Raw genomic sequence first — 26,589 nt, forward strand, 5'->3', positions numbered from 1 at the left:
TATTGACACCTATGACCACATTCTCCGACATAAAAACCGAAACTGACAAGAATAAGCAAAAAACAAACAAAAACAAGTCACTACTATATTCATTACAATGTATCAAAATGTATCACAGCGAAAAACAATTAGCATCTGGTACAGTCATATTCACAGCCATAATAACATTGTGGGACAAAGAGAAAAACCGAACTGGTCAGCTTAAAGAACGAAACAAACTAGGTACTGGAGTATTTATTACAATGTATAAAGAGTATCCCAAGCAACACACATTTAGCATTTGGTACAGTCATATTAAAGACCATGATCACATTGTTGGACAAAAAGAAACTCCGAACCGGGCAGCTTAAAAAAAACTAGCCATTAGTAAAGCTTGGTCTATATTTTAGCGAAGTGGCCACTAGCAAATTTTACTGTAGCGTTAGCAGCTTTCTGTGCTTTGTTAAGGATTTTTCTTTCATGACAGTGTCATTCCTGCAAGAAACATAGTTTCTTAGAAGCGCGTTGACAGCCGTTTTTAGAATGTTCTTGAGTGCGGTATCTGGATGGTGTCCGCTTGCACACATGTCTAACTCCTCGCCGTCGCTTAGTAGAAACCGCATGATGCTCAACGATCCTTTGATTGACTTCTGCATGAAACCGCTGCTCCAGTTTCTTACTTACAAGGTGCTCTAATGCTGTCTTCGTTCAAAGAACAACATTAACAGCGAAAGGCTGCTGAAACTTCAAGCCTCCTCTGTTCATGCTGTCAATGAGTACGTGCTGACTTTGCTCCAGTTCTCGGTCATTGGTCATGAGCTGTGACTGACAATCTTCACATGGCTGAAGTTTAATTGCAGCATGCGCACAATAGCCGCCAATGTATGCCAATGCAGGCACGTCAGCTTGTGATGCATTCAGGTCACTTTGGGTGAGTTTGATGGCATACTTTGCTATTAGCATATCAGCATCAAGCTCCTGTTTTTTTATTCCAATGACTAACGCATGTCTTTCAGCATCAAAGTGTTCTGCAAACGAATATTTGTCTCCGCTTCCAATACCTCTGTGATTGACACATTGTAGCGAGATCCACTCATTTGGCGGTACTTCCTGAACCTGGCCTCAAGGCAATCTGTTTGAAACTGCCCCAAAAGGACGTACCTAAAGCCAAGCTCATCAACGCAATACTATGACAGCTCAATCAAGCAATACATGCATAGCCGGAGAGGAAAGTAGGTCTCCTTTGTGAAACCACCAGCCGTGGTTCCCCTCCGGCTCCACCTGTGAAGCCACGTTATGAACTGATCAAGATACTGAACCTGCAAACAATACATATCCTCCACGGGCTGCTGCCAAACATCACGTAGTCTGTGCCCCTTTTCTGGAGTCTTAACATTCACAATGCTCCACCACCTCACAATCAAATAAATAAAAGTGGCGGTTTGCTCCAGTGCAGCCAAATGCAATTTCTGGGCTTCAAGTTACCAAGCTGATGACACAAAGCTGTTAAAAGCTTTCAAAACCAATTTCACTATTTGACGCTCTAGGTGGCCTGAATAAAGTAATTTATAGGTCTGAATATAGGCACCCTTTGCAAGCTTGCTTTGTTCACCGTGGTACAGCTTCCTCAAAAAAGTAAACGAAGCTTTTTGGTCCTCAAACCTCCCACAGCTTTCAGATAGAGGGTACAAAAAGGACCTGTTATCAACCTTCTGATTGAGTCAATTGTTGCGTATACACTTGAGCATGTGAACAGTTCACAACAATGGCAGCTGCGGCTTCGCAGGATGAAGAAAAACAATCCCTGGCTCATTTTGCTCGCTAAATAGACACATCATTTTCCTGTTTATGGCATTGTTTCTGTTATGACCCCAACAACATGCAGACCAGCACTTTCAAGCCTCATGATTAGTTTCTTTAGAACATCATGCAGCTCCATTGCTGTGATACGAGTTACCGGAAGGATATCAACAACATCTTTGTAAGACGAAAGCAAAGGCTTTACCATGAACACATGCGCTGTTTTTGCTGGTTCCGCGCAATGCCCAGCAAAACCTGTCAGGCAGCTACCTTTATAATAAAAAAAACTGCTGGAGCTGTATTTCATCAAGCATTATTGTCACATTTTTTATGAGTATTCAGAATGGTTGCTCTTCGCCTAATGTACCTCAGTAAACATTCGCACTGTTCTTTCTATGGGCTCACGTCATGTGCAGCACAAACTCGCTTGATGATAGTGTCATGCGGCAAGACAAACTTGTTGCTGTGGCAAAAAAACTTGTATATCTGTGGAGAAATTGTGTGCAATATGCTGCTAAAAACTAAAACCTCTGCAGAATACTGCACACCATTGCCCTTCTTTGTCAGCAGCTTGCAGTGTTCCTTCAGGAAGATTAGTGCGTCAGCCCTCTCTTCATCATGCAGCTCATCATCACAAATGTCATCCAGTAAGGATAAATCCAGCCTAAGCACTCCTCCCACCTTGTCCTCCTGTGATGGGCCTTCTTTTCACAATAGCGCTCCACGCTGTCTAGAAGGTTGTCCAGCGCGCGGACACCACGGATTTGTCAGGAATGCACACATCATCCGACACCAAAGGAGCGCACTTAAAATACACGGAAACGGACAGATCCTCTGTCACCACCACAGATACAAGCATCACCGTGCCTTGCAACGTCGGTTCGATGTGGGCGACGATGACGCACGTCTCGAATGCTGTTGTACACCAAAACGTCTTATTTGGACGCTCGTTAACCCGAGAAATCAGTTAACCCAGATTACCAACCTTGTTCTGCTCTTCTTCTTTTTCAAACACTGTTTGGGACTAGTGTATGGCTTTCTGGAGTAGCTCATTTTCAGTCCGCTCTCTTTTCACTTCAGGCTCTTCTCGCGACGTGCACGAATCAGAGATATACGAAGGGCAGTCTGTAAAAAAGGCTGGTAAGGCGTGCGGAGTTAGCCGTGCCAACTTCATAGGAGCTTCAATGGTTCGTCCATCCAGGTACGTATACATTGACGTTGTACACAGGTGTTCCGCCTTGAAGTGACGCTTCCAAACCGACGCGTGACCGGAACAAAAAACAACCAATTAGCATCTCCTGGAATAAAAACGAGAAATTTCGTTCATTCTGAAGGGGTACGCTTGACGCAGCTTACCTTGGGGTCTTTCAACAGCCTCACGTCGACGTCGCTCCGTCGCACAACCCCTTGCCACCTGCTCTTCGCATAGCGTCTTTCGGAAAAGAAAACAAGTGCACTTTCGGACCATTGTCACAGTTGCCTTGAGAGTTGGGTACACAACAGTGGCCCTGCCTCAGGTTACATTTCTGAACGAAATAAATTTGGCAGAAGTGGTTACTGCCACTGCGATCAACGCGCACGGCACGGTCTTGTTCAACTACAGAGGTTGAAATAATTGTCACGGCTACCGCCACCTGTCGGGGACTCGGATAACTTACGGCGCTGCAGCACAGCTACGGCCTACCATGGTGCTCGCTCTCTCTCGAGAGCTCGCACTCCGCCTTTCCTGTCAACGTGCCCGGACACGCCGAAACGTTGCTTGTACGGCGTGAGAGGTTCGGAAAAGGTGGAATGATGTGACACCAAGGCGCGCCGGAGTGAAGAGGCCTGAACTGATCTAGGTGGTGTTGACTCTGCCCCTCGTCTTGTGCTGCACGTTAACCCCTTGTTAACATAACATTCACGCAGCGAAGACAACTTTCAGAGACAGAGACACAGGATAACGACGTAGAAAATAGAAACAAGTTTACTGAAGTTTCAGGAAGAGGACTTCCTTTCTTCAGCAAGGGAAGGAAGAAAGGAAGAAAGGAAGTCGTCTTGCTGAAACGTCAGTAAACTTGTTTTTATTTTCTATGTCTTTATCGTGTGTCTCTGTCTCTACTAACCTTATTTTTTCGCGCTCTGTGTAAGTTTATATATACATATATGTATGCATATATATATATATATATATATATATATATATATATATATACGCACCGCACCGGTTATGCGGAGATGTGGGTTCGAGTCCCGCTCCCGGAAAACGGCGGATTTTTTCTCGACTTATATTTTCGCTTATTTATCAATGAATCAAAGAAACGTGACAAGCACACGTCATTCGGCCCTATTATATATTTCGAAAAAAGCCGAATAGCACTGGCAATGACGACTGCAACCTTGATATGTATCTTTACCGAGTCCCTCGTCCCGTATCTCTCTGTTCTGCTACATGCATTACGAGGCACTGGCTCCAGCAGTTCGGATATGCCAATTGCTAACCCCGACCTCCGACCACGTTCTACGTGGCGGCCGCTGGGAAAGAAGACGTTCTACGTCTCCCGCGGTAGTCGAGGGGCGGCGCTAGTTGACCGGCCTCAGAGCTCTTGTAAATATAAACCCCCGCTTTAAAGTCGAGAGAGAAGCCGCTGTGGGGATAGCGTAATTGGTTAACGCACCGCACCGGTTATGCGGAGATGTGGGTTCGAGTCCCGCTCCCGGAAAACGGCGGATTTTTTCTCGACTTATATTTTCGCTTATTTATCAATGAATCAAAGAAACGTGACAAGCACACGTCATTCGGCCGTATTATATATTTCGAAAAAAGCCGAATAGCACTGGCAATGACGACTGCAACCTTGATATATATATATATATATATATATATATATATATATATATATATATATATATATATATATATATATATATATATATTGTCACGAAGCCAAGGACGACGCAGTTGTCTTGAAGGAGAAACAAGTTTATTGGAGCGAACTTGTGCTCCCCTAACAACTCAAAAGAATACAGAGGCGGCGAAGCGGTGGTCAACAAAGTGACTTGCGTCGGCGAGCGTCGCAGAATCGAATGCCCCGGCGTCTGCTCTGCCGGCTTTTTATCTTTCGGCGCGCGTGGTTCTCGAACCGTCGATTCGCATCGAGAACATTGTAGATCCAAGAAGATTATTCCGGGCTGTTCACGTTAGATCGGAATGCTCTCCCTATCAGAACAGATAACACATGCGGCACAGAAAGAAAGAATGGAACACGCGCTTTCCTCGGCACAGAAATAACATAGACCGGCGCCGCCAGGCGGTAAAAGCAAAACACAAATAAACAAACCAGATGCATAGTTCGCGGCAATATATATATAAATATATATATATATATATATATATATATATATATATATATATATATATATATATATATATATATATATATATATATATAAATATATGAGGGTGTCAAAACAGAACCGAACCGCAAACGTGAACTGAAATGAAAAAAGAAATAACAGTTACCGGTTCATACCGAAACGGTACTACTCTCCGTTGTTTATACTGCACAGTCAATGCAATTCAGGCCTTTTTTTTACGTACCATCAACTTCGTATCCGCTCGCGCACTTTCCCCTCCCGACAACTAAACACTATCACGCTTTATGCAACAACAGGGGAAATGAATGAGCACCAATGTGTCAATGGTCCGTTGCTGCTGGAACCGCGAGTGTAGTGCAAGCACAGTGGACAAGTTCAGTTTTTTCTGATACAAATAACAACAGATATGTCAGGGAAAACCGTTAAGGTGCGCACATACTCCCTTGGCTGGAAACTGCAGCCTTCGACCTTGTCTTGGAACCAGGAACAGTATTAAAGCACATGACACGTGCAGACAGGAAAGCCGGTTCCTCACACTGTCCCATTCGCCCAGCGATCATCTTTTCTGCTTGTTCTGCAGTTTTGTCTCTTTCAGATATTGTTTTCTTTGAAGGTGCACCTGTACTGACTGCCCAACTCGCTAAATTACTTCTACTGCTACTAGCTCCGGAGGGAAGTACTCTGCGGACAAATTAACCAGCGTCTACCCAAAAAAGGCCCATCACAAGCTATGCGCGTCAAAGTTTCCTTTCATTTTGGTAACAGCATAATCTGTTATAAGATTTCACAATGTAGCACAGGTAACAATGGCCGGAGGCCAGGCGTTACGATGCCAAACCGATTGTAATGCACACATCGGGTATAGCTACCGCAAAAGGAACTGCAGTGGTCACAGCAGTAACGCAGTGACTGAGTGTTAACTAAAGCTTACTTTTAACCAAAGTGTGGCTAACACACTCTATAAGGTGAGAGCTAACAAACTATTCAGGGTGGCCACATAATATAATATATTGGTAGTATTTATGTGCCTGTTGTACGATTTTTCGGGTTTGTTGCAAATATTAAAAAAATGTGCGCCATTAGTATTAAGCGCTGCTATTTCAACGCGCCAGTACGCAGGCCTAAATATAAGGATTCAAGGTTAGCGTGATGTGCGATTCCATAGCGATGATTGGGATTTCAACAAAAAAGGAAAGGGCAGAAAATATATCCCACCGTCATATCTCTTGGCGGTGGCTTTATGAATAGTCGCTAGGGCAACATAAAGTTAGGGCGAGAAAGTCGGTGGTAAATCATCGCCACTTCATCTGTTTTTCTAATATTTCGTAATTGTTTAAAGTTTGCTTTGCAATTGCGCCACTGCAATTAGGGAACAGCAGCATTTTGAATTTTCGTTTGTGATTTGATGTGACTGTCATTTTAAACAACTAAGTGATTTTCTAATTTCATAATCGTCATCATCACCATCATTATTATCATCCTCACCAGCCTATCTACGCCCACTGCAGCGCAAAGGCCTCCCCCATTAATCTCCAATTACCCCGGTCCTGTGCTAACTGCGACCAATGTATCACCGCAAACTTCATCTCATCTGTCCATATAACTTTCTGCCGCCCCCTGCAGCGCTTGCCTTCTCTAGGGATCTACTCTGTTACCCTTAATGATCACCGGTTATCTTACTTTCGCATTACATGCGCTGCCAATGTCCATTTCTTCTTAATTTCTACTAATATGTCCTTAATGCGCATTTATTCCCTCGTGTTTCCTGACCATTCCACACTGTTCTTGTCCATTAATGTTACGCCTATCATCTTCCGCTCCATTGCCCGCTTTGTCCTTCTCAATTTAAGTTGAACGCTTAAGTTGAGCCCCGCAGGTAGCGTAGTGGTTATCGCACCAGACCGGTATTCTGGAGGTCGTCGGTTCGGATTCAACCCAGCGGGCATTTTTTCACCACATTCTGTCTCACTCAAGAAATTCTTCATCTGTTTCTATGACCTACCGCATTCCCCCCTTTGCTTTCCGAGGTTTTTTGACTGCAACTCTTATTCTGACTTAATTCACCGAGCTCCTCATTTCCCATTCCTGATTCGCTACATGCATAGCGAGGACCTCTGTTCCGGCACTCTTGGTGCCAAAGGTAGCTTAAGGGGATTCAACGCTGCTCGACCACCCTCGACATGTCGTAGACACTCGAGTCACGGCAAGGGGGTTAAAAAGAAGGTACCCTTCACCCCGAGTAGTCCGAGTAGCGCTAGCTACCGCCCCCAAGTGCAGGAAATAAAAAATATCTTAACATAAATAACCGAGAAAGTGGCGGGGAAACAGCCCCGCCGGGAGCGGAGTGGTCATCCAACCAGACCGGTATTCTTGAGGTCATGGGTTCGGATCCCACTGGGCGAGAATTTTTTCACCACTTTCTTTCTGACTCAAAAAATTCGTGATCTGTTTCTATGACCTACCGCATTCCCCCCTTTGCTTTGCGAGGTTTTCTTGACTGCCAACCCTTATTCGGTATAAATATATATATATATATATATATATATATATATATATATACAGAAAGAAATGCCGGCAGTCTACAACGCCAAAGGAGGCATAGGGGAATGGTTAGAATATTTTTTTGACCAACAGTGAAATTATATATTTTTTTATTAATCTATGTAGAAAGAAAGAAAGAAAAACACGCGCCCAGAGTGGGGACCGAACCCACGCCTTTCGATAAGATCTCGAATGCCTTACCAATTCGGCTATATGGGCGACTGAGTTCTCCTTCACTTTCTGGGGTATTTATATTTACTACAACTATATCTGACGCTTGAGGGTGGTAGCAAGCGCCACTCAGACTATACGGGGAGAAGGGGACCTTCTTCTCGAACCCCGGGGCGTGACTCGAACGTCTACAGCCTGTCATGAGCGGGTAACTGGCGGGAAAACCTCTTACGCTACCTTGGCATCAAGGCTGCCAGAACCGAGGCCCTCGCTTAGCTTTCGCAGGATAATATGATTTGGAAATGAGGGGCTCGTTAGGAAATACAGAAAGAAATGCCGGCAGTCTACAACGCCAAAGGAGGCATAGGGGAATGGTTAGAATATTTTTTTGACCATTAGTGAAATTATATATTTTTTATTAATCTATGTAGAAAGAAAGAAAGAAAAACACGCGCCCAGAGTGGGGACCGAACCCACGCCTTTCGATATATATATATATATATATATATATATATACGTTAGGTTCGATAACGTTGGAACGGACTTTTAAGGTGCACGCGCGACGAAACGACGTCTAAACAATCTTGCAGCAGCGAGTCAAGACGAAGAGAATGACAATTGTGTACGGCACTGCATAAGGAAAACAAGAGGAAGACGAGAAACCGAGCATAAGCGACTGACGCGTGTCTTCATTCTGCAGAGGCTTCTGTGGTTTCCGCAAATAAGGCAGCATTTGAGCCTACTTCCCCGTAACAGTATGTTTTGTCCACGCGCAGAAATTGGCGCCGTAAGTGGTGCTTCCTGCGACTATGCACCACTCAGGGTGCGACACCAACAGCATAACAATATTTTTATGGGCAATACCTCGTGCCCCTATGGTGCCTAATTGACCTTCAGAAGCCACTGCACATAATCCACAGCATGGCACGTTTTCGTTAGGCGGTGATGCATAATATTGACCCTGCTCGGAGCGGTGTCCTGCGGTGGGCATGAAAGGGCGCTTTATCTTGCCTTGATTAGCCCCCGAAAATAAATTCGTTGCTCAAAGGTAATACACCTTTAGCGATGACGCACAGTCCTAAGAAACTTTTAATGTTGAGGTAGATCAGTGAAGGCATTGTCTTCATAAGTGTATTTATTTCTCAGTTCTCACGACACTTTCTCAGTTCTTTTTATACCTGTAGCGACATGCTCGCCACAAAAAGCAATCAGATTTTGTAGTAAGCCGCACTTGTAGTTATCTTTCCTCAGCTAAATTGTATGATAATATTTGAAATCTATAATGTCCTTAAAACTCTCCCATCTCACAACACTACTGCAATAGTTACATACTTTACGCCCGGAGACAAATTCTAGTGCCGTGTACTGGAAATATAGAAAAATTATCAAGTAGCCCCCACATTTATTAAGGCTAGTGAAGGGAGAAAAATCCGGACCCAGAAGTGCAGGTCTCGTGGAAGCAATGAAACCCTCTCTAAGAGCGAACCAGCGTGCGCAGCAACGCCTTCCTCTTCACCTGCTATGGCCCCCTGCTTGTGCTCATCTCATTGTTTATTTGCAACTAGGGCGTCGAACCGGACTGTTTTCGTGTTCGGTTCGAGTTAGGGTTCCAGCCTTTCGAGTTCAGTTCCGGATTCTCTTCCGAAGCACCAATCAATCTCGGTTCGAGCCGGTTCGAACCGGTTCGAACCGGCTCGAAAAAGAAAAAAAATCAGATCATTTTTTTTTGTTTTTTTAGTGCTGAATTTTTGTTTCCTTCTAACGTTGGTATGAAAACAAATTCATATTCTAGGTTTCTTTGTGCCAATTTTCTCATTTTGGCGATTCAGAGAGACCCTGCAACCCTTTTGTCAACTTTTTCGCTGTCTGAAATTCTTGCAGCTCCTAATCAACTAACACATCCACTACTTAAATTAGATGGCCGCGCAGCACATCAGCCAAAAATTACTGCTCTATCCCCGTAAGGTAACTTGATAAAAACAAAAATCTTTCGAAAACTTCTATTTTGTCTTCATGGCCGCCCCTTTAAGCTGTAAAATAGAAAAAATGTCAGGAAAGACGAGCCCTATCCCTATCTTCATATTCGTGATTATTATCATACAGTGATGCATGATTATCATACGCAGGTTAAAATATACAAGCCTATTTTATATTGTTTCTTTCGAAGATTAGCGCAGAAACACATTGTTCTAACAGCGAAAGCAAAATCATGCGCCATTCAACTATGAGAAGATGGATGAGGAGCGAAGCTTTTTAGCACACGACACACGGGCGACAAAAATTTAGGCGAAAGGCATGAGCACATGAGCACATTTCATTTCTATTGAGCTGTGACGGTGGTTACCCCTGAGGAACGAACATACATACCCGCGCGTACCTTTATTTTGACTCTACTGACCTTGTAGACCTTGACTGTTCTGACCTTGTTGAAAAGGTAGCTTCGATAACCTTGCCATAACTACGCATGCGTTTAACGGAGCTGCGCGAACTGTTACATTTGCGTCTGGAAATCTGCTGTGTAAGTCGTACTCCTTCCGCACTACTCTTCCATACAGTTCTAGAGCCCCTTTCTACCGTATTTGAACCTCCTAACACCAATAGTTTTATAGTTATAAAAGTTTTCTTTTTTTTCGGGGGGGGGGGGGGGGGGGCGCAGGAATGGACGCGCGCGTGGAGCCACCCGCAACAGAAACAAACCCACCTAATTTCCGTGACAGGGTGACCCCTGACACTTGCGTTATCTCGTTGCTATTCAGATAGTTTAACATGTTAATTCAGCTTGCTTGGCGCATTTTTTTTTGCGAAGTTGTTGCCGGATGTGTGGTTTCAGGTGGGAATCCGGTAGTGTTGTAATGTTCACTGTAGTGAAATATGTCGTTCGGCTAGTTGTTGCATTGCTTAAGGAAAACGAGCGCTAAAAACTAGGACAGAAAAAACGAAGAATGACGAGACAGATGCGCTACTAACAACTGATTAATTGCAAGGAAAGGCAGGGGTATAAGTAGCATGTCGACAAACACATGAACATACACCAAAAAATTAGAGATCTATAAAGATACAATAAAAACAAAATAACCACTGCTGAAGACAACAATCCCATTTTTCTATCGCGTGTTGTCTAGGGTACGGTACTCATTCGAAAACAGTGATAGCGATGCTTCACTGATACTGTCTGCGCTGTTTTTCTGGATAAAATACGCTTCGCGCAGTTCTCGCGCCACCGTGTCACGGCTCTTTCCTATAATGATTGTTTCGGTCAGTCACGGAAGGCATCCACTGCCACACTCGCGGCAGTGATAAGGCAAATGCGACAAATGCGACCCATGAGGCAAATGCAACACATGCCAGCAATGCAATTAGAAAGCACCGCCGTGGTTCTAAAAATAAATATGAATAAATCGAAATTAATATGAAATAAGCATGCCAAAAACGTCCACTTCAACTCTAGAAACAAAACGCTAGAAGTAAAAGAATATAACTACCTGGGACAGATGGTTAGTGCTCACCCAAACCACGAGAGAGAAATCCGACGCACGCTAGGTATCGGTTGGGGAACAGACCGTAAGCTTTTCAAGACAATGAAAACTACTCTACCTCTGTCACTCAAAACAAAAATCTGTAACCAGTGTACAATTCCGGTGATGGCATATGGAACTGAAACTTGGCGCCTAACTAAACAACTAAAACCAAATTTCGGTTGGCTTCGACGGGTCATGGAAAAAATAATGTTACGAATAACACTCACTGACAGGAAATGAGCTACCTCGATCAGGAAAAAAACTATATTTGTGGAGGGAACGTAATAAGCTAATACCAAAGAAACCGATCAATTAGCTAACACTAAGACGGAAAGTTGAAGAATTCAGGATCGCGCTGCAGAACCGATATTCAGCTCTTACCGAGGAAGCGAGCGACAATCTTACACGCATTATCACGGAGTGTGCAGTAGAAGTCGGAGGTACGATCGCTAGACAAAATACAGGTTGACTTTCCCAGGAGACGAAAGATTTATTTATGAAACGGCAAAGCAAGGCAGTCTCCACCCCAGCTGACAGAATAAAACTAGCGGAGCTTTCGAATCTAATAAGCGTAAGAGAGCTGACATACGGAAGTATAATATGGAGAAGATTGAGCATGCTGTAAAGACCGGAGGTAGCATGAAAGCAGTGAAGGGGCGTCTAGGCATGGAGAAAAATCAGATGTATGCACCTAAACACTAGCAAGGCAGTGTCATCACAAAAAGGAATAAAATAGTTACAGTAGCCAAGGATTTCTTTAGAGATCTATGCAGTAGCCGCGACATCCAGGATAATTCCGAATGAGGAAGTAGCTCAGAGGAGGTAGACATCTCAGGAGTAACGCCGGAAGAAGTAAAGAAGGTTTTGACAGAAATGCAAGGGGTCAAAGCATTTGGTGAGGATCATATAACAGCAGACCTCTTGCAGGATGGTGGGCAAATTGTAATAGAAAAACAAGCAAAGCTGTATAGGCAATCCCTAATGACGGTGAATGTACCGGAATCTTGGAAGAACGTGAACATCACCCTAATCCATAAGAGAGGTGACATGAAGGATTTGAAAGATTACAGGTCGAACAGCGTACTGTCAGTCGTCTACAAGGTACTTACCACTGTAATCGCTAAGCGAAGTTCTGCAACCTTATATTTCAGTCAATTTAATGCACTAGGAGGGTTTCGTAAAGTCTCTTCAACAATAGACCATATTCGCACTATCAATCAGGTGATAGCGAAATGCACGCAGTGTACTCTGCCCCTATATAGATTATGAGGAAGCATTTGACTCGGTCGAAACCTCAGCAATGATGAAGACATTGCAGAATCGGGTGTAGACGAGCATTACGTAAGAATACTAGAGGATATTTACAATGGGTCCACAGCTACCATCGTCCTTCATCAGGAGAGCAGTAAAATACTTAGAAGAAAAGGCGGCAGAGAAGGAGACACAATCTCTCCAGTGTTATTCACAGTTGTTTACAAGAAGTATTCAGAACATTGAGTTTGAAACAGGTAGTAGTAACGGTTAATGAGAATACCTCAGTAACCTCAGATTTTCCGATGACGTTTGCACGCTAACAGCTGACGATGTCATCATTCGAACGAAGAAAAATAAAGGGACTTCGGCAGGCCATGTGGTATGACGAACCGACAAGAGGTACACAATTAAGTTAGCAGGGTGGATACCAAGACATGCGTATAGAAGAAGGGGAAGTCCAATGGCAATATGGAGGGATGAAAAATGGAACTTCGGCGGTAAGCTGTCGACTCGAGCCGAGCAGGAGAGTAGCGGTTCGAGGTCAATGGGAGAGTCCTTCGTCCAGCAGTGAGCCTGGGTATGATGATGATAAAAATGGTGGCTATTGATAACATAATCAACTCAAAATGCAAATCCGAGTGATGAGGAGGGTAAACGTTCGGTCCAAGTCATGCATCGATTTAACGCCGGTGCCTAATATTAACTAATTCATTTGGACTGGACATCCATGTGGTGCAAGTATCATTTTGTCATCCAAATCATGTTTTCAACGGCGTGCGACTTACCTGGCAACTACGTGCTATTAGCGCATAGACCGCTCTGTTCGTTTTTTAATGCTTCGTGTTTGAAAGACAAGTAGAGCCTCGGAATCTTTTTATTTAGGTACACGAAAAATACGCGGAACACCAGCCATATGAGCTTCGTTTACAAATGCCCGTTGTTTTTTAGGCAGGCGTAAACTGCAGCTGGTTTACGACAGGCCGTAGCGGGCGGGGACTAGCACTGCCAAAGCAGCGGTTTGGGCCATGCGAACGCTGGGCGCACACAAGAAGATTATGCGTAAGCTTCGCAGAAAAATTTCCACACCCTAAACCCCTGAAAAATATACAACAGTATCAGTGTCTGACAACTGCGAATAAACATTGCGGGAAGACCAAAGGTAGGGCTACAAAATCAGAAGACCAAAAATCGAAATCCCTCGCCTGCGATAGTTCCGTGACCTCGCATTTGAAACTGCGACGTTATTCACTAGCCAGCTGTCGTTTTTCAGTACAGGTAACTACATGAGTTGGGGCGAAAACCTACGGCCGACGGTACTTTCAGGTTAGGCAATTTGTACGAAAAAGCCAATAAAATTAAACAAGGCGTTTGTCACGCCCTCGCTTGGGGTGAAAAATGTGGTATTTACAGCTACCGTAGTCCCAAAACTAGCCTGTGTGGCCCTTTGGGAACAGTGTAAAAATAGCGCCAAGTGCTTACGTCAGCTTGTTCTTGCGACCACTTGCCCTGTACTGTGTGCATTTTATTAAAAACCAGCTCTTCCGAAAACTTTCTAATCTTTTGGGCAAACAGTCCAAAGGTATTTCCGCCACCGTCGTTCCGGTAAAAATGCTTCCGCCTCACATTTGATCCTTCTTTTAATTTTCCGGAAAACTTAGCGAGGTAATTCAATTATTGCAACCTTCGTGGATCAATAAGTGGCGTGCGCTATGCGACAAGCGGCTCAGCAGCTTCTCCATTGAGAAAGCCCCGATATCGCGAACTACTGCCAGCTTCTTTTAAGATCAATGGTTTGTTTATAATTGCAGCGTTGTTAGTCAGAAAGTATACTTCAGTAACAACTATAGAAATACCCAAATGTGCAGGAGTTATACGCAGAGTCAACATTCCTTGAAGGACAGGGGTCTCCGGAAGCATAAATCTACAGATATTTATGTGCACTTGCAAGTCGCTTTCATAGTGCTTTCTTGGGCGCCACTTTTTAACATTAAAAATGAATGTACACAGCGATGGTGAGAGTGAGACCACGATAGAATTATTGGTCGCAAATGCGACTGTGACTCAGGCAGTGGACAATGGAGAAATTAATACTAATGTGTAGGATCGTGCTTTTGATGCCATCCAGCTGGATTGTGTGGTTTTATCCAAAATTTTAGTTAGCTCATTGCGACTAAAACTCGATGCCCTGGGTACGCACGGGGGACACAAAATCCTGACGGATACCATGAAAGATGGCTTACCACTCTAAGATTAAAAGACAAGGTTTCAAAGAACAGCCGTAAATGTTTTGTGCAACTTCTGCATTGTGCCACTTCTGCACTCCTGCATTTCGAAACTGGCACTCGTGGCACAATTACCACAGCTTGGCAAATACAGCTGGCTAAAGGTACACCTAGTGCCTACAACATAGAACCGTGTGTTATAGTCATCTAGTTACCCTTGAAGGAGTAATTTGAGCATCATAATCCTGTAACTAGCACCTGAGCGAGTAGCGGAGTGGGTTCCGTGAAATGCCCGCCCTTACAACGCGGCCACGTGCACAGTCAGAGCAGAAGAGGGAAGAAAATGCCGCGATAAAATCTGTGAAGATTTACTTATTGAATGCGTTCTTGCTCCTGACATAGGCATGCGTGTTGTAGACGCGCTAAGGCACCCGAAGGCAATTTGAGTAGGGCAAATGCAGAAGCAGCAGTCAGACGAAAAGGAAAGCAAAGTAATGAATCAGCATAATTACTAGAAGACACGTTCGCCCACTAATCATTTCGCAATCACTACATTATTTGGAATGCTTGAGTGTCTTTGATTGTTTAGGCCCTTGAGCAAACTCACGGTATCAAATCTACAGTCAATAATGTAATGCCGGACTGGTTAGATAAAAATCTTGAATTGATAGCACCGCGGGGTGTTTTTTATTTTGCTTACTCAACCAAACTCACAAATTTTTTTTTCGAATCACCACTCACTCAAGCTCAAACTCAATGCTGAGCAGCACATCTGCGCTCACTCAAACTCAAACTCACATTGAGCGAAAAACTCAGACCTCACTCGTACTCAAAACTCAAAATGTACTCAGAACTCAAAATGTACTCAAACTCAAATTGGACTCAAAACTCATATGTACTCAGAACTCAAAATGTACTCATAACTCAATATGTACTCAAACTCAAAATGTACTCAGAACTCAAAATGTACTCAAACTCAAAATGTACTCAAACTCAAAATGGACTCAAAACTCAAAATGTACTCAAAACTCAAAATGAACTCAGAACTCGAAATGGGCTGAGAACTCAAAATGAATTCAGAACTCAAATGGCCTCACAACTCTCTTGTGCTAGGAATTTACTGTGGCTCAGATGTACTCTGATTTCAATAGCATTCAGTGTTGTCAAATTCACGCGTGGTAAAAATATTACGGGTGAAAATTCGTGAGCTCAAACTCTTGCATTCGGCCCGACATGACACCGTAGCTCCTGTGAGGTCGGAAACAATTTTCGTTGCAGATTTAATACAGCTATACCTGCTGCCCATGATGACTAGCGCTGGTTGCAAGCAATTGTACGTATATATTGGATACTAAACTCTTGATGTAGGCTCCGTGTTCGTGTTTATGACAGAGGCGGTCAAGTCTGAATGGTGTGCTGGGTCCCTCGGTCCGAACAATCAAGATTGGGTGAGGGGATTTGCGCTCACTGCTCCGTTCATTTATGTCGAAGCTGTTTAGGGTTACGGTTCCGTGCATTCTTGCTCTGCATCCTGAAAAAAAAACGCCTTGCGTCAAAGCGAACTGTCCCCGCGAATCTCTGAAGCGTGAGGCGTTCATGGATATGCCTTAGCTTTTTTTAATTCGCAGCATTCTTTGCCGAGTACCCCCTCTCCCTACCCCCCCTTCCCCGCTCCCAGGATCGTGTAACGTCCTGCATTTACAAAAAAATGCAGATACCACGGAAGTTGAACCTGTAATAATTATGAAAGCGTAAATGTAGACAATTGATCAAAATAAATGTTAAAAAATTAAAAAAAAATATTAAGAAGAAAAAATATCGAAAATGGTGAACCGTGTAACACGGGAGTCATGGATAGTCTCAGATTGGGTTAAAATTCAGAGATATGTGGCGCTAAAGAATGTGGGGTATCAAATTGAGACTCTCGAGGAGGGAAATCACGTGGGACAAACAGAAAGTGCCTCGTTGTTTGCTGAGGCACTTGTATTAGTCTTTATTAGCATTTGCTCGGTGGGATGAGCTCTCGTAGCTCGGCTCAGCTCCACGCTATCGTTGTAAGCAATTACCGCCACCGTACCCAGCTGCTAATTTCCAGCATTCACGCGTGTGCGTGTGCGAGTGCGAGTGCAAGTGTGAGTGCGCGTGCGCGTGCGTTTGCGTTTGCGTTTGCGTTTGCGTGTGTGCGTGTGCTTTTGTGTGTGCGTGTGCGTTTGCGCATGCGCGCGCACGTGTGTGTGTGTGTGTGTGTGTGTGTGTGTGTGTGCGTGCGTGCGTGCGTGCGTGCGTGCGTGCGTGAGTGCGTGCGTGCGTGCGTGCGTGCGTGCGTGTGTGTGTGTGTTTGTGTGTGTGTGTGTGTGTGTGGGTGACATCTGTTCTTTCATTATGTTTGAGATGTGGTCGTTGGAGAACTGCAGAGCCCGAGTTTTTCCTTTACATTGCCATCATGTGCTAGTTTTGATATCTTGCGCTGATTTCTCATTGTAATAAAATCAGTTCGAACGCACACACAAACTGCGCTTGCTTATTTTTCTGCAGCGTTTTACTTCTGTCGCAATGTCTGTTTATGTCTTGGTTGCTCTGTTGTGTCTCTATCTCCTACACTCTAGCAAGGTGTTAATGTGTCACATGTCATTGGCCAATTCTAGATTCGAGAGCACGTTGGTACACTGCGGGAAGGAAATTACGGACGCGAAACGCGGCCGCAAGGCTTATTCATAAAAAAATGTGTGAAATTCGCCTTTATGATGAGCTCTGATGCCCCCTGTTACCTATGGTCGTCCACAATTTCCACTACACGATATGTGTCGAAGGATTTGCTTGTTTGTTGGGACACGGAGAATTGGAGGAAGGTACATTTGATTGGCAGTTATTAGCAGATAGATTTTGAGTCTGGTGATTTAAGTTCGAGAGCTTGGCATGGCTTTTGTTTTTACCCCATGCCATCCTGCCTCGATGATTCAGCATTTAAACGCCAATATTCCTATTACTATATACCGCATTGATGGACATCTCTGGACAAGCCCTCGCATGTATATAGCACAACTGTCTTACGGGTTGGCAGGGGATTTCGGTTAAACCCTAACCAGCAATTAAAGAAAGATACCATTTGCTATATGCTCATAACTATAATCAGAAAGCATTTTTATATTTGTCCCACGTGTGTGTCCCCTCGACGAGACCTTTAATTTGTCCCCTCGACGAGACTTTTAATTTGATACCCCACACACCCTAGCAGGATCATATGGAATTCATACCAGTCAAACTAACCATGACTCTCATGAGTGTAACCAGGACTCATTATTTAAATGTCCGACGTGATTCCCCTAACTAAAACCTTCAATTCGACACCCCACATGCTTTAGCAGCCTCACCTTGAATTTAACCCAATCTATGACTCATAATGGAGAACTCATGATTAGAACCACGAAGCCTTTTTATTTGTACCACGTGATTCCGTCAAGACCGTAAATTTGATACCCTACACGCCCTAGGGGTCACTTCAAGTTTTAACCCAATATAAGACTCGCCATGACTATCTCATGGTTATAACCAGGAAGCATTTTTGTATTTCTCCCACGTGATTCCGCTCATCAAGACCATTAATTTAATACGCATCACATCCTAGCGGAATCAATGTGAATGTTAAACCAACCAAAGACTAAACATGACTAACTCATGATATAGCCATACCGCATTTTTGTCCCACGTGATTTTCCTCATCGGAACCTTCAATTCGATTCCTCGCACACCCAGTGGTGTCATTGTGAATTTTAACCTAATTTATGGCCCACCTTGAGTATGTCATGATAATAATCAGGAAGCACGTGATTACCCTCATCGAGACCTTTAATTCGATACGCCACACGCCCTAGCGCAATGAACTTCAATTTTAACCGAATCTATGACTAACCATGACTACGTCATTATATAACCATAACTCATTTTGTCCCGAATGATTCTCCACATCGAGACCTTGAATTTGATTCCCAAGATGCCCTCGCAGCGTCATTTTGAATTTTAACTCAATCTATCACTCATTATGACTGCCTGATGACTACAATCAGGAAGCATTTTTTTATTTACCCCGCGTGATTCCGTTAATCGGGACCTTTCATTTGATACCGTACACGCCTTAGCGTGATCAGTTTGACATTTTACCCAATCAAATGCGGTCATTACTCTGTATAAAGGGGCATTGCCCAGTCAATTCAGCGAATTCATTTGAAACAGCAGAAGGGACAGCCCCGGCCCCCTTTCCCCCCGGCTCTCACCTCTTCCTTTGTGACCCCTAATATATCAAGCCGTTAACAGTAGCAGGCGAACAACAAGCAAGCAAGAGCCGCAGTGGGCTTTCCCACCACCCTTTCCCACCCTCTTAGTGGATCCATCAGGAGGAGAAGTTAAGACAACCCTTTTTTATGACCTCACCAGTGAATTATCACTCACGCGCCAGCCGCGAAAACTTGGTATACAGCAAGTGCTTAGGGTCATGGAAATTCAACAAGCAAGTAAAGAAAATCACACACCAGTCAAACTGTGTGTGTGTCAGACCAGTCAGACACCTCCCAACCGATCACGCGGATCGCGAATGGTGCCGTAACCGCAGGTAACCTGAATTCCGGGCCCACAGCGACGCGTGAAACTTAACAGCCAACCATAGCTGTCTGCTAGGCTACTCATATGTACTCAAACTCAAAATGGACTCAAAACTCATATGCACTCTGAACTCAAAATGTACTCAGAACACAAAATGGACTCAAACTCAAAATGTACTCAGAACTCAAAATGGACTCCAACTCAAAATGTAATCAGAACTCAAAATGGACTCAAGCTCAAAAGGTACTCAGAACTCAAAATGGACTCAAATTCAAAATGGACTCAAACTCCATATGTACTCAGAACTCAAAATGGACTCAAACTCAAAATGGACTCAGAACTCAATATGGACTCAAACTCAAAATGTACTCAGAACTCAAAATGGACTCAGAATTCACTAGGTCTCAGGCGTACTCAAACTCAATCGGACTCAAACTCAGTCGGGCTCACTCGGCTCAAACTCACTCAAGCTCAAACTCACCATGCCACACTAGCCTTCCGCTCACTCAAACTCAAACTCACGCGTGAGTTTGAGTCCAAATGAGTCTGAGTGAGTGGACTCATCAGTGAGTTCGCCGACGTCTGGAGATGGCACCCTTTTCTTCGGACACTGTGCCAACTAAGGCCGGGGACGATTCACCGTGATTGTATTGTTAGGAGCGACTGTACGGCGCGGAGTATATTCGTTTTTTTTTCAAGGGAGTAGTTGATAGTGTAATGCTTTTGACCCCAAGGTCATTGAAAGGGTATTTAAATGAGGTTAGGCAGAGACAGCTGCGTCGTGATATTTTTCATACGTTATTTGTGCCCATAAACACTGCTATGTACTGTGGAGGGCCCGGTAATAATATGTTTAAAAGGGTTAGAAGAACGCTGATTTAGCCTCTTGTCAAGTTTTTGTCTTTCAATTTTACGCTTGAACATTATTAGTGCGAAAATATACGTAGCAACGAGGGCTGCTTGTACAATTGGGGACACACAGCTTCAGCCATAACTTCGAAGAAACGCTGTAATACGTCTTTCTCGATTGTTGGAAGGGGGCGTATTTTTCAGGACGTGCTACAGAGGAGACTTGAGAATGACTTTCCATTAGACCATTACGCCGCACAATTCCTTGCAGTCGACAATGAGGACAGCGACCCTTACTACTTAGTCACGGCACATGGACCTCCACAGTATAAAGCGCTCGCGCACTGCAAGGCTGTACAGTGACACTGATGCGCGTTGTGAATAACAGTAATGAAAAGAGACCAGTGCATAATTCGTTGAAGTTATTACATCGCTGGAGGTATTGCCTCATTGGCTGCCATAAACAGAGCGGCCGGCCGGAATGAGGGAAGTTTAATCAGCAGCGTCAGTCCCTTGTCGGCTGGCAGCGTCACCTTTGGCATGTTTGCAATTTTACGCTGCTGAATTGTAATGTCTTTTACATTATCAAATGCAGGCAATCAACTAACGGCAATGAAAAAAACAGAATGGCACAATCGCACGGAAGTCTGTTTGATAACACCAGGAACCCAGGTTCGATTCCCACTATGGGAAGTACTTTTTTCTTTTGAGGCGGTTGATGTGCTTTCCTGGAAACCCACCACCACCCTACCATTCTGTAAAACTGTTTTTCTTGGATAGCGTTTTCGCAAACTGTTGCCATCAAAGATGCGAAGAAAGCTTCGTTTTAAAGAGGGGTAGGCCGCCGAGTCTGAGAATGCGATATATGATGTGCGCTTGCCTCATATTTGCTTATACGCGACAACAAACATTCGGTTGCAGGATCCACCGCCACCACAGCCGAGGTACGCGAAGCCGCAGACGTGGAACAAGTGGATGTCCACGAAGCGAGGAGCCACTCCTCTTCATTAAGTGACCGTAGTGGAGCGGCGGAAGCCCGTGAGCAAAACTCGAAGCTGCGCACGCTAACCCATCAAGCGTCCTCTCATCACCAAAACGCGCGCGCAGCGAAAGGCATGTCCGCGAGTCCTCTCTCTGCTTGGCTGCCGCAACAACGCCGCTGCGAGTTCTCGTTTCCTTTGTATCGCCTGGAAATTTCGACACGCGCAGCGTCCTTGAAGCGTCATGGAGCGCCGCAGCCAGCGGGGCGCTCAACTGCAACTGTTGCAACTGTTGTGCCACTTGCCCAACCGCTGGTTTTTCTCTCAATAAGAAAATTAAATGCCATCCTGAGGTTTGTCACATTCGCTATTTTCAGTTTACTCTTATGTGCCAGACAGGCAAAAGAAACACACAAATGAATGCGGCATTTGAAAAATACTTTATCAAGAAAATATTCGGAAGTTCTTGAGGTGAACTGGTGTTTCGGTAGCCCTTGTTAGGGAGGAGAGACAGGCAGCAGGGTTCGGTGGCATGGTCGACCGGAACGGGTCTCTCTGCTTTAATGACACGATTATGTAGACGATGATGATGATAACTGGGATGTTGACAGCACACACCCCGCAAGGGGTATTCAACACACTCCCGCCGCGGCAATGTGCGCGTGCCGCAAACGGTTATGGCAAATCGAGCAGTGAGGGCAATCTTGCAGGCAGTCCAGAACTTTTCTTCTGGCACTGCGTCTCGGTAATCCTGTAGCGTTGACGGCGGTTGTGCGTGTCCATACTCTATATACGAAGTCCTTGACGGAACAATGCCAGCCCAGTGAATCCCACAGCTTGCCCGAAGACTTGAACGAAAGCTCTGGCTTCTACAACTCCCAGTTTGCGGTGCAGAAGTAGAGTTTTGCGACATTTTCGCTGGTTGACTCCCAGCCTCCGCAGCCCGCTTCACAGACCGCCCGGAAGGTTCGCATAGTAGTAAAATGTTCGTGAGCATAGTGGCTCGGTAGTTAAGCAGCAAATACTTCTGGGGCGCTTAGGCACGGCTGGTTCCGATGAAGACTCGCCTTCCCTGAAGGTAGCTGAATCTTGTCGGCTCGAAAGGCTTCTCAGTTCTTTTACTCCCGCCCGCGAGATAACGATTCGAAGGGCAATAAATCCGCAGTAATAGCATTTTGTGGTACTTGTCGAAGTCGTTACCGGTCACGTGATATTCGTTGGCCTCCTACCTTTCCTCTTCCATCGGTGCCCCAACCTTCGTCGCAGCTTGAGAAGCGCCGAGCGTCGTAATGGTGTCGAAGGGCAGATAATCTGTACTAATATTCATGTGTCGGTACTGCAAGCTTTCAAACATGCGACTACGATGCTGGACGTCTCCAGGAGACGGAAATACGGACTTTCAAAATTTGCTCTCAATCTTGAACCTTCTTGTGAGGCAGCTGGTCTTCATGAGTAGGCGGTGACTGTAACGGTGATTTCCCAAGTTCTGCGTCAGTAGTTTGCTCTTGGGAGATGTTTTCTATGCGGAAACGGTGTTGACAAAGTTCAACCGCCGGGAGCTTCCGGGGTGGCGACGTTTTCTCGGAGACGAGCCATGCCCGCAAGTAGCAATGTCATCATGGGCAGGATTCATGCACGCCGCGTTTGTGGTCATACGCTACCAAGCCAACTTCCGTGGAACGCTTGAGGTGCTGGCGGGTAGTTGCACGCACTTGTCAGTAGGATTTCAAGTTCAGGGAACCCTTCACTGCACATCAAGTCTGGGACAAACATGTACTCAAAATGACCTGGTAACGGCTCAATGCATGTTTCCTCAGATGCTTGCTCTACGTCCAGTTCGACAGGAATCGTTTCAGTTTCAAGACCCTTCATTGTTGACGGTACTTCACAACTTTGGGTAGGCTTTCTGTGAACGAATATAAGAAGTCTCTAGGCGTTTCGAGAAAAACTTCCATTTCGGAAAATGATATAGGTGTGATGTAGACTGCTTGTTTTTGAGACACCATATCCAATGGGTGAGGTAGGCGTTCGCTCTGAAAAATCAGAGCATGTATCGATACGCCTCGGCAAACTCCTGCTCAAAATGATCTTCAATCAGGTGGAAAGTATTGGAATCCAATTCGATTAGATCGCTTCTGGTTTGTTGGAGGTACTCTAAGTTAGCTTTCAGTTTCAGTACGTGGTGATTTGGTGAAGAGAACATTCGGTCGGCATGAGTAAGAATTCTTTTAAAATTCGCACGGATATGCTCCCGCAACGAACGGAGAGCGTCCAGCTCATCAGTTTGCTCTTCGGCAGCGGTACTGTTTGTGCCAAGCCTGGTGGACTGGACGGGACGTGGCGTGTCTGCGTCGGTTGGAGAGTTGCGGTCGTTTTCGAAGGTGCACCGGGAATGGCCGCGCCCGTTGTCTGTGGTCTTTGCTTAGTCGCCCGTCCCTCGAGGCCGTCGGTAGGAACGCCAGTGTTGGCGTCGGTGCCTTCGAGTCGCTTGTCCGTATGGGGACACTATCACCCATGGTTCCAGGTGGCTCAGGGTGAGTCAGCGGTGAACGGTTCCGGGTCTGACTTGCCGAAGTCATTGGCATCCCTGCTGCTCTGCCCGTCGGTCCCTCATCTTCACAGGTTTGTCCGCACCAAATGTTAGGGCAGCAGAAGACAGGCAGCAGGGTTCGGTGGCATGGCTGACCGGAACGGGTCTTTCTGCTTTAATTGGACGATTATGTACACGATGATGATGATGATTGGGATGTTGACAGACCAAACCCCACACGGGAGATTCAACAGCCCTCATTTTGTCAGAAGACGTTGTGGTGCTGAGTCCAAAGGCCGCGGTTCACTCCCGGCCTCGGTGGATGCTTTTGCGATGAAGGCGAAAAGCGAAAACGCCTGTGTGTCGACCATAAGCGTACGTTAATGGGCCTCAGTTGTTAAGCACGTTAATGGGCCTCTCCCCCGCGTCCTCCTCGCCTTCTGTCCGCTCGCAACACCCTCTCTCGCCGCGTTCGGTTCGGGCGCACAACAGGTGGGGACGTGCGCAACACCCTCTCTCGCCGCGTTGGGTTCGCGCTGAGCAACAGTCGGTTCGCGTGCAAGAACAAGTGGAGGCGCTCGCATCGCGCTCTCTCGCCGCGGTTGGTTCGCGCTTAAACCACATATGTCGTTCGCGCGCGCTCCGGTCGTTAACATCTGTGGCGTGATCATGAAGTCAACATAACGCGTTCGTGTGGTGTCGCGATTTCGGCGCTATAACACTCTCTCGCGAGGAGCATTGGATTGGATTCGATTGGATTGCATTGGCTTGGCTTGGCTTGGCTTGGCTTGGCTTGGCTTGGATTGGTTTGGATTTGGATTTGGATTGGATTGGATTAAAGTGGATTGTGTTGCGTCATAGCCGCGCCACGTTGCGTCATAGCCGCTCAACGTTGCGTCATAGCCGCGGCAGGGGGTTCACGGCACGTTTCACGTTTCACCATCGACTTCATCGACAATGTCTACGCTGGAAGACAACAATTACAACAACAACAACCAATACGTAATCCATACGACTTGCAGGGGCACCCCCCGCGGAAATGCTCTGCATTTGATCGTGCCCCTCGCGAGGGGGATGTTTTCGTCTTTCTTTTTTAAGCAGTCTCTTGTGATTAAGGGTATGCTCACTACTTTTTAAATTAAAACCTCAAAATATACATTCCAGGCATAGATGGGACAATTTTACATCCATGCGACTGGTATGCAATGGTTGCATATTTTTTCCGTAATTATTTGCATTTCAGCGAGGCTGCATATACATTGGTTTCTACGTGTCGCGTGCCTTGATAAATTGGCGTAGAACGCAACTATTTCGCGCCTAAGAGTCGCTGTTTTGTGTTTCTTTGTTTCTCTATCTGTTTTGTGTTTCTTGTGTTTTTGAAGTTCTCGTGGGGTAAAATTTAGCCGTTGTTTTTATGATCCAGATCAAAGGGCTTCCAGAGCGTCACCTTGGCAGGCGTCTTTCATGTCTACGCACGCTGACATCACCAGTTCCCGTTTTATGCGTGCACGTCTTGGGGAGAAGGAGTGGAGGACAGGCACGCGCGCGAATACACGCTTAACGCGCTCAGCAATGACATGACCATTTTGCAGGGGGGAGGTTTAAACGTGGTCGTCTCACGTCTCGAAGCTACCTGACTGTCATGGTCCGTAATCGGCAGGGTTGGGTTGGTGTGCTACACACACAGTAAGATGCCTGCTACTCAGAGGGTGGTGGGGATATGAGAGGGAGTACAGCTGTGCGCTTGTGCGATAGAATGATGCTCTAGCCCTTTCAAGTTGTATTCGTCTGATCAGCTAGATGCCCAATTGCAAAATACCAACAAACCTGTCTGGTTTTGCACACTTTTGGACTGCACTCCGCGGACTTTGCCGCTAAAACAGATGGACAAAATCAAAAGGCTTACGTTTCTGCGTGACACAAATGTGATGTTGTATATTTAACTATTATGCCGTAAGGCAAACTCTCGCAAAAAAAAAGGCACCGCATTTTTGCGATTTGTAAAAAATGCCAAAAATGGGCTTCCACCACTGCTGCCGTATTTTTGCATGGACCAGTGAAGTGTGGTAATTGGTCATGCCACCACAGCAATTTTTGTGATGGCCTTGAACACAGTAAATAAAAAAACAAAAAAAAACTGGTTTGTGGACTTTACAATTTAGGTACATTGAAAACGCGTATTTTTGCGGATGCATTTAGAGTAATCACAAACATACGCACCCATTGGAGCATTTGTAAGGTAAAATACCTACGGCAGCCACAGAAACGCGTTTTTTCTCGCACTTTGTTGCCTATTTATTATTTAGGAACGATTGCAGTTTGCTTATTACTTACCTTTTACTCATGTACAGTGCTCATGGATTGAAACGCGACACTGCGAGCGCGTGGCCGCTGGCACAGGCAGAGCCGCCCGTGGATGCCCGTGTAAGCGAGGTGTTGCATTGTGGTGTACCGCGAGGGTGACATGGCTTTGACCGTAGGCTTGCTGTGTCCGGTTGCCAACTATCGGATCTGTGGTTCCCCGCAACGACAGCGGGGCGCTGTAAGCCTGGAGCGCTGGAGCGCGTTTGTGTGCCGATGGTAGTCGCCCGGCGGTGCGCGCAGCCAATTTCGCGACATCGTCTTCTCACGCGCTCTTGTTACGCGTGTCCTTCCCATGCGGAACAGATAATGTAGATGTAAGCCACGGTCACGCTCATCGGAATAAAAAAAAGGAACGCCTGCACGAAGGAGCAGCAAACTTTATTCCAGGATGTAAACTAAAAAAATTCCTTCCCATCCACTTTCTGAAG

The 26,589-nt window shown here is 45.4% G+C and overlaps 1 pseudogene; it reads right to left on the minus strand.

The window, feature by feature from the left end:
* Positions 1-1,485: 1,485 nt before the first annotated feature.
* Positions 1,486-26,589, minus strand: part of LOC144166936 (uncharacterized) — a 98,948-nt pseudogene continuing 73,844 nt past the window's right edge.

This window comes from Haemaphysalis longicornis, unplaced genomic scaffold (genome assembly GCF_048455015.1).
Source record: "Haemaphysalis longicornis isolate Haplotype H1 unplaced genomic scaffold, Haemaphysalis longicornis Haplotype H1 scaffold_2, whole genome shotgun sequence".
Taxonomy (NCBI): domain Eukaryota; kingdom Metazoa; phylum Arthropoda; class Arachnida; order Ixodida; family Ixodidae; genus Haemaphysalis; species Haemaphysalis longicornis.